The sequence below is a fragment of the Rhinoraja longicauda genome, chromosome 32 (assembly GCF_053455715.1).
Source record: "Rhinoraja longicauda isolate Sanriku21f chromosome 32, sRhiLon1.1, whole genome shotgun sequence".
In the NCBI taxonomy this organism is placed as follows: Eukaryota; Metazoa; Chordata; class Chondrichthyes; order Rajiformes; family Arhynchobatidae; genus Rhinoraja; species Rhinoraja longicauda.
The window spans coordinates 28,741,391-28,753,461 of NC_135984.1; the positions used below are offsets into that span (position 1 = coordinate 28,741,391).

Consider the following 12,071-nt stretch of genomic DNA (forward strand, 5'->3'; position numbering starts at 1 on the left):
GGTTTTCTGATGAAGTAGAGACATTGGTGTGTTATCTTGGCTGTAGTTTCTATGTGGTTTGTGCAGGACAAATTGTTGATGACATTTATGCCTCGGAATTGAAGCTTTCGGCCATCTATTCTTCGGTACCATTACTGACTGGGGCATATTGTTTCCTGAATTTAATAACTGGCTCCTTCTTGTTTTCTGAAGTTAATAATTGGTTCCTTCATCGTCATGACACCATGTTACTAAGCTATTCATCTATTCCTGTTCTCGGTCTCATCATTGTTTGAGATCTGACCTACGACGATGATGTTTAGTTTAGAGATACCGTGGAAGCAGGCCCTTTTGGCCCACCGGGTCCGTGCCGACCAGTGATTGCCGCACATTAACACTATCCTATACCCACTAGAGACAATTTTACATTTACCAAGCCAATTAACTTACATACCTAAACGTCTTTGGAGTGTGGGAGGAAACCGAAGATCTCGGAGAAAACCCACGCAGGTCATGGGGAGAACGTACAAACTCTGTACAGACAGCACCCGTAGTCGGGATGGAACCCGGGTCTCCGGCGCTGTAAGCGCTGTAAGACAGCAACTCTACCGCTGCGCCACCCACTTGTTATCAGCAAACTTGTCGACGAGTTGGTACAGAATTTGGTCATGAGAGTCATGAGTGCATAGGTCGTATAGTAAGGGACTGAGAAAGCATATTTGTAGGGCATCGGTGTTGAGAATATTTGTGGGGGATGTTTTGCATCCGCTCGCTGATTGTGGCCCATGTGTTGGGAAGGAGAGGATCTCCTATGCAGAGTGGGAGTCATGGTGCCTTGGTCCAGGAGATTGGAGATGAGTTTTGTTGGAGTTATGTTGTGATAGTGTTTCCATTGTGATGAGAGATTGGATAAGATGGGTTTGTTTTTCGACGGAGTAGAGAAGGATGTGTGGGACCTGACAGTGGTATAGCTTGGATGAAAGAAACGTTTCCCAATGGCAGAGATGACTACGACTAGAAGGCATTGTTTTAAAGTTATAAATGCAAGTTTAGCGGTCTGAGGATGACTCTGTCACTGAGAACAGGCTTGCAATCTGTAATATGTAGGAAGCAACTACAGATGCTGGATTAAACCAAAGATAGACACAAAAAGCTGGAGTAAATCAGTGGGACGGGCAGCATCTCTGGAGAGAAGGAATGGGTGATGTTTCGGGTTGAGACCCTTCTTCAAACTGAAAGTCATGGGAAAACTGTCTGAAGAAGGGTCTCGACCCAAAACGTCATCCATTCCTTCTCTCCAGAGATGCTCCATTCCTTCTCTCCAGAGATGCTGAGCTACTCCAGCATTTTGTGTCTATCTTCTTGCAATCTGTAATACAATGCCTGAGCAGGTGGCGGAGGCAGAGGCACCCACAACATTAAAGAGCAGGTGGTGGAGGCAGAGACACCCACAACATTAAAGAGGCATCGGGATAGACGCTTCAATTTCCAAGGTATAGGTAATGCAGCAACTGCTGAAAAACAAAATTAGAATAATAGGCACCATGGTCTGCATGGCAATGTTGTGCTGAAGATCATGTATTTGTGCCTATGAATTATCTGCTGTTTTTCACCACACATCCTCCTCCACTACTTCTCCAAATGAGTGAAATATCCTTTGCCAGTTTCTAATCTCAACCTGAAGATCACATCCAGAGTGGCGCTTGCATTGGTCTTAAGTCTCCCCAGACTTTGCTCATGGATATTTTATTTCTTTTCCATGTACTACCTCTAACATCAGGGTTTCTTGTGTGCTGGCAGCCCTCAACTCTGTCCTCCCTTTATTTGTCATGCTGCACATTTGATACGAGATAAACAATAATTGAGAAGATGGAAGCTGTTGACATTGATCCCTCTTCTTGGCAAATATCCTTGATCTTGTGTTTAATCATGAGATGAGCTTTTCCTATGACCCATCCCTCTCCAAGGTTCTCTGCTGCCTTCTCCATAATGTTGCCCTGTTCTTTCTGTTTCAATTTATCTGACAGCACTTTCCTCTCCTAAACCTTATTGAAAATGCAGCTGCTCATATCTGAATTTCCCCCAAGTTCCTTTCATGTACCACCCTGTGCATGCTTACCTCATTCCTGTGCAAGGCCAGCAGCATAATCAATCAAGGACGAGTCGCACCCTCCTCCCCTCTCCCATCAGGTAAATGGTATAGAAGTGTGAAAAGGCACACCTTCTTCCCAGCTGAATCATCCTACCACAACCAGAGAGAAGTCCTGAACTACCATCTACCTCATTGGTGACCCTCAGACTAACATTGCTGGTTTTACCTTGCACTGAACGTTATTCCCTAATCATGTGATCTGTACACTGTATATAGCTCAATTGTAACCATGCATTGTCTTTTTGCTGACTGGATAGCAGGCAACAAAAGCTTTTCACTGTACCTTGGTACACATGACAATAAACTAAACCAACTGACTAACCAACAACTGCTCCAAGTGCAAGAACAACTTGGTTTTTAAATCCTAATCTCAGTTTTCAAATTGATTTAAGGTCTCCTCCTCCTTCTCTAACTTTGTTCTACCTTGAAAGCTTTCCTGTCCCCCACTTGGTTTGGTACATCGCTCCAATACTGCACCATTTGTGACTGTGTTTACAGTTGCATTGTGAATCCACACTCATCGCCAAACCTGGCAAGAGGATATTCTGGGAGATCTTGGAGATGAGATCATAACCACGTTCAAAAAAGGAACCAAGTCTGACAATGAAACTCCAGATATCTTTCTGAGCTCCACCACAGGGAGAGTAGTCATTGCTCTTGTAAGGGGTTTCTGCGCCGAGCTTTCGCCCGACCTAAGGTTCCCGTGCCTTGCTCTGATCCCTTGACCAGGCCGCGCACACTGGTTCCCCGTGAGTGGTTCGACCCACTCACCCCCTACGGTTCTAGACACTGGACTTAGATGCAGGAGCGTTTATAGTGCAGAAAAATTCAACCAGACCAGATTTGAAGACCAGGGTTTAAATGGAAAAGGCTTTTATTGAGCGCTTGGGACTATTGTCCATGAATACTTATACAGTTCTATAAGACATATCTATAAGACACATACCGAATTACATGAATACTTTTGACTATGAATCATAAAACGCACAGTTCTACAAGACATATACATGAATACCTTTTACTCTGAATTCTAAAACGCACAGTTCTACAAGACATATACACGACTGTAAGATGGGGAACGTACGACACATCGCAAAATTGACCAACACATATTCCTTTACACACCCACGTTTATTCAAACCACTCTCCCCTCTACACTAAACTATGTCCAGGATATGCAAGATCGGGGTACATGCTCACCATGGGGCTATTACTGGGGTTACTGGCTGTTCGTGCTGCTTCTCCGCTGCTTTCCGTGAGGGTTGTGCTTGTCCCCTGAGTTTCTTCCTTCCGTTTCTTGCGTTCCTTGCAGGTTTTCTTGCAGTATTTCTTCTCGAGTTGCGTGCCGGTTCCTCTCTCTTGCACTTCGCTTCTTCTTGCCTGTCTTCCTCCTGCATCCGTTTGACTTGCCTGTCTTTTCTTCCTCCTGCATCCGTTTGACTTCTGCCTTGCAAGTATTTCTTCTTGAGTTTAAAACCCAAAAGTCGTGGCCAGTTATACTATTCTGACCCGTCCTATCTCCCGCCAGATCTTGGGATCTCTTTGTTTAAAAGATATGTATGAGTTTTCTCTCTGATCTGCGCTTATGTCCGGGGGTACCGGGGATGGCCAGACGGTGTTAATTGGTATTTCGTTGCGAGGTGATGGGTTTAACTGGTTTCCCATCACCTACCAGGTAGTTTTCTATGGGCTATTGTGCCCCCTTAACGAGATTAACTGTGTAGGTCGGCTTGGGGCATTGTGAGTATGCTGATGTCAGCGCCCTAGTGTCTGGACTTCGACCTGGTTTCGCAGGTTTCTGCATGGCCAATATCCATCCATTGTTCTGGCCGTGGCTTTGCAGAAACCTAGAGACTGGGCTGTAAGGTTCTTGCTCTTGTGGCTGGTCTCGAGGTCCTGCGGCCATTTTAGGACCTACAGATTGTGACATTCCTTGGTAAACTGACCGCAGCCTTTCTCCGCTATCAGCCCCAGTCTCCCGTTTAAAATGTCCAAACTGCAGCTCTTTGGTTTGGTGTTGCTTTCAGAATGAGGGAAAACTTCTCAAATCCTACACTCTCTCATCCCAGTGGCTTCTCAAATCACAGTGTGGGTTATGTTTATTCATCAACACAATGAATGTGATCGTTATCCTCAAAATTCCAAAGCAATTGCAGAGAGCACCACCAGACACCACAAAGCCTTTGCTTGATGGTCTCAAATGTCTTTTCTGGCCATTGACACCATCAAGCGAAAGTAGTTGTGGAACATCCTCTTCATATTCAGCATTTATAGAAATTCAACTTCACCTTTCAAATTGTTACAGACCAAATGTATATCATAATGTTGATTAATGGATCCATTCTCCGTGAAGGCTGCTTTCAAACAGCTGTGTGATAACCTCTATGGTTTTTTCAATCTTTCTTGATGTAATGTTGAATCTCATCTTCAATAAACTTCCCATGGAAGTGGAGAAAATCTTTAGGACTAATGGAACCAAGGTTGCCCAAACATTGTTGGTGGAGTTGATATTTGGGCTGGTGCTTGATCAATTGATGAGCTACATCATCATCCATACTTTCACCTCGAGAGGGTGGGCCATACATTGAACATCTGCAAGACAAAGTTTTTTTTTACCAATCCACCCCATTTACCCAATTCTGGTCAGATAATGAAGGTCCATGGTGAGACCAGGAAGATGTAAATGACTTGTTATATCTCATTGGCAGAATCATTGATGCTGAAATTCACAACCACCATCAAAGCCCATGTAAAGTGTTTGTTCAATAAAGAAATAAGGTGCTGAAGAACAAGTTCTCACGCTTGGTACAGAACCAGACAATATGATCCCCGTCTTCCTGTATTTCTGAGACCTGGAGTTCTATAACAGGCATCTTGGGTCACATTTCAAAATAAAAAAGCACCAATCCTATCTTGCAGAATCCTTTAAATTCACTGGATAAAGGAGAGCCAGTGGATGTGGTGTATCTGGACTTTCAAAAAGCCTTTGACAAGGTCCCACACAAGAGATTCGTGTGCAAAATTAGAGCACAAGGTATTGGGAGGTAGGGTATTGACATGGATAGAGAACTGGTTGGCAGACAGGAAGCAAAGAGTAGGAATTAACGGGTCCTTTTCAGAATGGCAGGCAGTGACTAGTGGGGTGCCACAAGGCTCAGTGCTGGGACCCCAGTTTACAATATAAACGATTTAGACGAGGGAATTTAAATGTAACATCTCTAAGTTTGGGGATAATACAAAGCTGGGTGGCAGTGTGAACTGCGAGGATGCTATGAGGCTGCAGGGTGACTTGGATAAGTTGGATGAGTGGGCAGAAGCATGGCAGATGCAGCGTAATGTGGATAAATGTGAGGTGGCAAGAACAGGAAGGTAGATTATTACCTGAATGGTGTCAGAGATTATGAGAAGGAGAGGTTCAACGAGACCTGGGTATGGTTGTACATCAGTCACTGAAAGTAAGCATGCAGGTACAGCAGGCAGTGAAGAGAGCCAACTTGATTGCGAGAGGATTTGAGTTTCGGAGCAATGAGGTCCTACTGCAGTTGTACAGGGCCCTGGTGAGACCGCACCTGGAGTATTGTGTGCAATTTTAGTCTCCTAATTTGAGGAAGGACTTTATTGCTATTGAGGGAGTGCAGCGTAGGCTCACCAGGTTAATTCCCGGGATGTCGGGACTGACGTATGATGAAAGAATGGGTCGACGACTGGTATTTACTGAAATATAGGATGAGAGGGGATCTTATAGAAACATATAAAATTCTTAAAGGATTGGACAGGGTAGATGCAGGAAAAATGTTCCCGATGTTGGGGGAGTCCAGAACCAGGGGTCACAGTTTAAGAATAAGGGGTAGACCATTTAGGACTGAGATGAGGAAAAACCTTTTCACTCTAAGAGAGTTGTGAATCTGTGGAATTATCTGCCACAGAACGCAGTGGAGGCCAATTCACTGGATGTTTTCAAGAGAGAGTTAGATTTAGCTCTTAGGGCTAAGGGAATCGAGGGATATGGGGATAAAGCTGGAACGGAGTACTGATTTTGGATGATTAGCCATGGTCATATTGAATGGCGGTCGGTGCTGGCTCGAAGGGCCGAATGGCCAACTCCTGCACCTATTTTCTATGTTTCTATGTCTGCATGTCCAGCACCAGACTCCCAAAACAGATGCACCTTTTCAAGTTTTGTTCTTGAAGAGATGACCAGGCATTTAGAAGAAAAAGTTCAGGATATGTTTTGGATGATGGATGTTTCTTTTTTTTTGTTTTGTGTTGGTTTGTGATTGTGTGTGTTATTGCTTATTTTTATTGCTCTTAGTGTTGGACTGTGGGTAATGGAATTTCGTCCAAAAGACTTGTTTTTTTTGGATGACAATAAAGGCTATTCTGATTCTGAAAGCCTTGTTGATGTGCAGCATTCCCATTGTCTCTTGGGAATTTCTAGCCCATTTCTGCTCCATGTGGAGAAGGAACATTCCAGATGGTATTGAAAACATTGTGATGATCATCAGGAGCGCCCTGAAGCTATTGAGTTCTGTTGAAGTGACTGAGCCCATGTGTCAAAGAGCCCATAGTCACCACACAAGGTCCCATTAATCACTTCAAGTCATCCTTGATCAGGCTTTGCATGAGAAGTCCTGAGCCTCCAGATTTATTTTTCCAAAGGTTGTCTTTTCTCCTTTATAAAATCCAACTACCTGCCTAAGGTTATGTGAAACCTGCTCCATTGTTCTTTGTCTTAATGTCAGAGTCCACTGCAGCACCCTGTGATGTTTCACTAAATCCAAAGGTGCTAAATAACAGAATTTATTTGCTGCGATAGTTACGTTGTACTTGTATATCCTAACCCACATGTCACCTGATTTTAATTGTGCAGCATTTCTCTGTGAAGTTTAAAACTGTGTTAGATGTTAGATGTTCGGTGTTCTTTGTCAACCATTTTATCTGTGTATTAATGGAATCGAGATGGTATATTCTGAGCGTTACAAGGTTTTCATTACATGTGACGATTGCATTGAGTACTCAACCTGCTCTGCTGCATGCTTGGGCAAGTTGTTTTGATGATTGACAGTCATGGTGATGTGCTTGACTGCTTTTTGCAAAGAGCCTGCTGCTCCAAAATGTTATTCAGCAACTGAAAAAGTTTCAATCGGTGACAGGAAGAATAATCGGATAGAAGACTGGAAAGCTGCCAGTAAATATCATCTTTTGTTCCAGTGTACTATGATTCAGCAATTTTAGGATATCAAAGGAATGGGGAGGAAACGAGGAAGGCGTGCAACACTGATACTATTCAGAAGACTGTCAGCCTTAGGCATCTAATATTGAATCTTAACGACTATCATCAAAAATAAAGGTGATGTTGATGTAGAGATCATCCATTGTTAACCATTGACCTGCACCAAAGCACTCTGGGCCAGAATTTTCAATCAGTATCGCAGTATGGTAATGATCTTCACCTTTTGGCCATGTTGATGCACGAACAGAATTCACAAAGCGTTTTCCATAATAAGTTGTAGAAATCTAGATGCTCCTGGCCAGAGATGTTGTATATTTTCATTGTAAGTGCAATACGACAGAAAAAAAGCATGAAATAATTTCTTCCCTGTTTGAGATTAAATGCATTGCACGTAATGCAAACCTCTGGGAATGTCCATATGTGATGGTGCACAGCCTTGTGGAAGTTGGAGACCAAATCATGCAGCTGTGGTGACACCTGGTGGCAACCCAAGGGCACAACAAACCATTGGCTCTAGAGGGCGTCGTCTTGGTGTGGGAGGCGCTAGCCACAGGGTCGGTACCTGAGTTGGTATTTAAGGCCGGGCAACGCCCGTGACCAGGTGTGGAGTAGGGAACTGTATTGGAGAGAATAAACACGTCTAGTGCACGCAACTCGTGTCCGATTAGTTTTTGGCGGGACTCCTTTGCGTTCCCGCCACATTGGTGACCTCGACGCCCAGGAAGGTAATCCTGGAGGGGAAATTTGAAAAGAAAATGCATTCTGCCGCTGCCGCCCACAAGCTGACGAGGCCGAACTCAACGCGGTATCCCTGAAGCTACCTACATTTTGGAACTTGCAGCCGACGGTTTTGATGAGACCCGCTTTCACTATGTGCTAAGCGCCCTTGACCAGCAGACGGCCGGTCGGGTCATTCCTTACCTGGATAATCCGCTGGCGGTGGGTAAGTACACAGGCCTCAAGACGCTGCTGTTCCGGATCTACGGGCCTAGCTGAATGCTGCGCGCCTGTCGGGTCCTTAACATGGGCGGGCTCGGCGACCGGATGCCCTCAGCTCTCATGAGCGAGATGCTCACGCTCATGGGCGACCACCTGCCCTGCCTTCGCGGCAACTGCTGCAGGTAGGTAAATTCAAAGAGCGGGTAGCTATGGTGGCCGCAAGGTTTATGTGGCACGGACTTCGGAAGCAGGTCGCTCGCTGGGCCCGGACGTGCATCCCGTGCCAGACATCAAAGGTGTATCGACACGTTCGAGCGCCCGTTCAAGACTTCGCAGTGCCACGCCGGCGGTTCGATCACGTACATGTGGACATCGTGGGGCCGCTGCCGCCGTCCCAGGGTGTTTCATACCTGCTTACGGCGGTTGACCGTTTTACGCGGTGGCCGGAGGCCATCCCGCTCATGGACACTTCAACTCAGTTGTGCACTTGTGCCCTCGTGGCAACTTTGTTTGCCCGCTTTAGCGTTCCACTTTACATCACGTCCGACCGGGGCACCCAGTTCACGTCCGAACTGTGGTCCGCCATGGCCCACCTGTTGGGGACGCAGCTCCACCACTCGACAGCGTACCATCCCCAGTCAAATGGGTTGGTGGAGCGGTTCCACCGCTGTCTGAAAGCCCTGGAGGCTCGTCTCATGGGCCCGGGGTGGATGGACGAGTTGCCATGGGTCCTGTTGGGGATCCGGACGGCCACCAAGGAGGATCTGTCATCGTCCTTCGCGGAGTTGGTATATGGTGCTCCGCTTACCGTCCCCGGGGAGTTTGTCCCTGATGCTGATGGGTCCCAGGAACCCCGTCATCGGTGCTGATCCACTTGCGGGAGAAGGTCGGCGTCTTGTCTCCCATCCCAATGTCGCGTCATGGAGTGGCCCCTTCCCATGTGCCACTGCCGCTGATGAGCTGCCCATACGTATTTCTTCGCCACGACTCCCACAGGTCGCCCTTGCAGCGCCCATATGAAGGTCCCTTTCACGTGCTGCGGCACGGGACTACTACATTTGATTTGGACATGGGAGGCTGGTGCGAAACTGTGGCTCGTTTGAAACCGGCCCACGTGGACTTGAGCGAGCCAGTCCATGTGGCTCAACCGCCCCGTCGCGAGCGTCTGCCGTCCCGGGCTCCCGGAGATTCTTCCAAACCGAGCAAGCCCCCGGGGCGTGGGATTGTATCTATGCGTTCAGGCCGCCTCGTTTGGCGTCCCGTCCAGTTTGGTGCCTCTGGTTCTGGGGGGGGGTGGGGGTCATGTGGTGATACCTGGTGGCAACCCAAGGGCACAACGAACCATCGGCGCTAGAGGGCATCGTCTTGGTGTGGGAGGTGCTAACCACGGGGTCGGTACCTGAGTTGGTATTTAAGGCCGGGCAACGCCCATGACCAGGTGTGGAGTAGGGAGCTGTATTGGAGAGAACAAACACGTCTAGTGCACGCAACTCGTGTCCAATTAGTTTTTGGCGGGACTCCTTCGCGTTCCAGCCACAGACCGTCTTACTTGGAATGAGAGAATCCATTCCTGTGTGTCATCAGAATGCCTATGTTGAGGTACTGCTAATGATTAAAGACAAATATAAACTCTGCACTAACTTTTCCCATGCTGAATGCTTCTCATTGGTGATCAACTTCAATGTCTCTTCATTGATAGATGTACAATATTCAGCCATATGTTTATTTATGAAATCAAAGCATTCAAATATGTAATTAACAGCTTCACCATGCTTTTGATCCCAATGCACACTTGTAGCCTCCTTTGTGCCTTTCTTCCCTGCAAGATGGATGGCCTACTGCTTGTGCTCCATCTTGGCTGCAGAATGGTTGACAATTTGCGATACAGGAGGAAGCCATTTGGACCAAGTCTGTGCAGATTTGAGAGAGAGCTCTCAAGCCACCCCCCCATTCACAGGCTGTGGCCCTGCAGGCTGCTGCTCTTCAAGTTTATGTCCAAATACCTGTTTACTGATGATGAGGATTTTTGCTTCCTCCCATCCTCTCTCGCAGTGACTTCCAGATCCTTACCACTCTGAGTGAAGAATACATTTTAATCTGCTCTCGAATCCTTGCATCGTTAACTTTAAATCTATGCCCCGACGTTTTCACCTATCTGCGAAGGGAAACAACTTCATGTTTACTCTCTTCTGTCCCAAAGAGCCCCATTTACTCCTGTCTTTGCTCATAGCTAAGGTTTCCAGCCTCTGCAGCTCTTTATGAATCTGCTCTGCTTCCTTTTGGAGCAATCACAGCTTTCCTACTATGTACAAATCTGAATTGTTCCAAGTAATTCCTGCTCTTGTATTTTATGCTTTCACTTCTAAACCAGAGCATCCCAGATACCATTTTATCCACCTTATTAAAAGCAGCAAACATAATCTAAGGATAAATGCTCATTTACTCTAAATTCCCTACTTCGGAGAAAGGTTCAGTAGTCTCTTACCTGAGATGGAAAACTTCATTGTGAGGAGAGACTAATAGGTTTGATGTACTTTCCTTGGGGTAACAAGGCAGAGTATGTTACTCTGAATGTTAGAAGGTTTAAGGTGATGAGTATGGGGTTTACAAGGCATGTTAGAAGGTTTAGCATGTTAGCATGTATACAAGGCATGTTAGAAGGTTTAGCGTGTTACCATGTATACAAGGCATGTTAGAAGGTTTAGCATGTTAGCATGTATACAAGGCATGTTAGGTTTAGCATGTTAGCATGTATACAAGGCATATTAGAAGGTTTAGCATGTTAGCATGTATACAAGGCATGTTAGAAGGTTTAAGGTGATGACTCTGAGTATGGGGTTTAGAGAGGGATCCAAGGAGGAATTTTCCTTCACCTCACTGAAGCAAGTAATTCTCAGTCCCATTCAGTGATGGGGGATGTGCACTCCAACATTATGATGGTATAATCCATATAGCTTCATTAAATAATCCACAATCTATCATCCATTCTCAAGGTTGAACTGTTTGTTTAAAAAAATCATGACCACCTTGCCATCCTAACCCATATGACAACACTGTAGCCAGTCATGTTCACCTGTCACAGCTTTAATATCCACATGATTATGCGATCACTTCCTCTTTAAATGGATTTAGTGTGGATGTGTACAAGATAACTATGACTATGACAACACTTTCTTGCAGTGGAACAAGCACCCAATGTCACAGAGACCACAGAAAGTTCTTGGCCTGTGTGGCCTGGTTTTCAAATATCCATATTTGTGTTTACTTTTGATACTGGAGGCAGCCTTTTGGTCAATCCAGTCATGCTGACTCTCAGAACAATCCCATTCCCCTGTAAACTATTATTTTGCACATGCCCATTATTACCCCCTTAATTTCCCTATGATCTATCTAAACTTAATGAACAACATATCTTTGTAATGTGGATGGAAACCAGAGCACTGGGGGAAAACTCACACAGTCACAGGGAAAATCTGGTCAGATGGGCAAGTGAGAGTTTGTTGCGAGCACAAATACTTTAATCTTATGACAAAGCAGCTGTTTCTTGCTCAACACAGCTACTCCTTGGGTCAGGGCATCGGATGGCCTTGCAATCTGCTGGAGGCCAAATTGAATCTGAATTCTGTGTCCAGTGGTATCCAGTGAAGGTTGTATGAGACTGGCTGTCTGCATAGTAATAATTCGTGGCTTCAACAGTCGTGAGATTGAGTGGCCAGTTCCTTAATAAGAGCAGGGGGCCCGATGTCATTAGCACTGATGATTATACAC

The 12,071-nt window shown here is 45.7% G+C and overlaps 1 protein-coding gene across 3 annotated transcripts in view; it reads left to right on the forward strand.

Moving 5' to 3' along the window:
* The window catches only part of prdm10 (PR domain containing 10), a 220,397-nt gene that overhangs the window by 49,602 nt on the left and 158,724 nt on the right, over positions 1 to 12,071 (forward strand). The window lies entirely within an intron of this gene.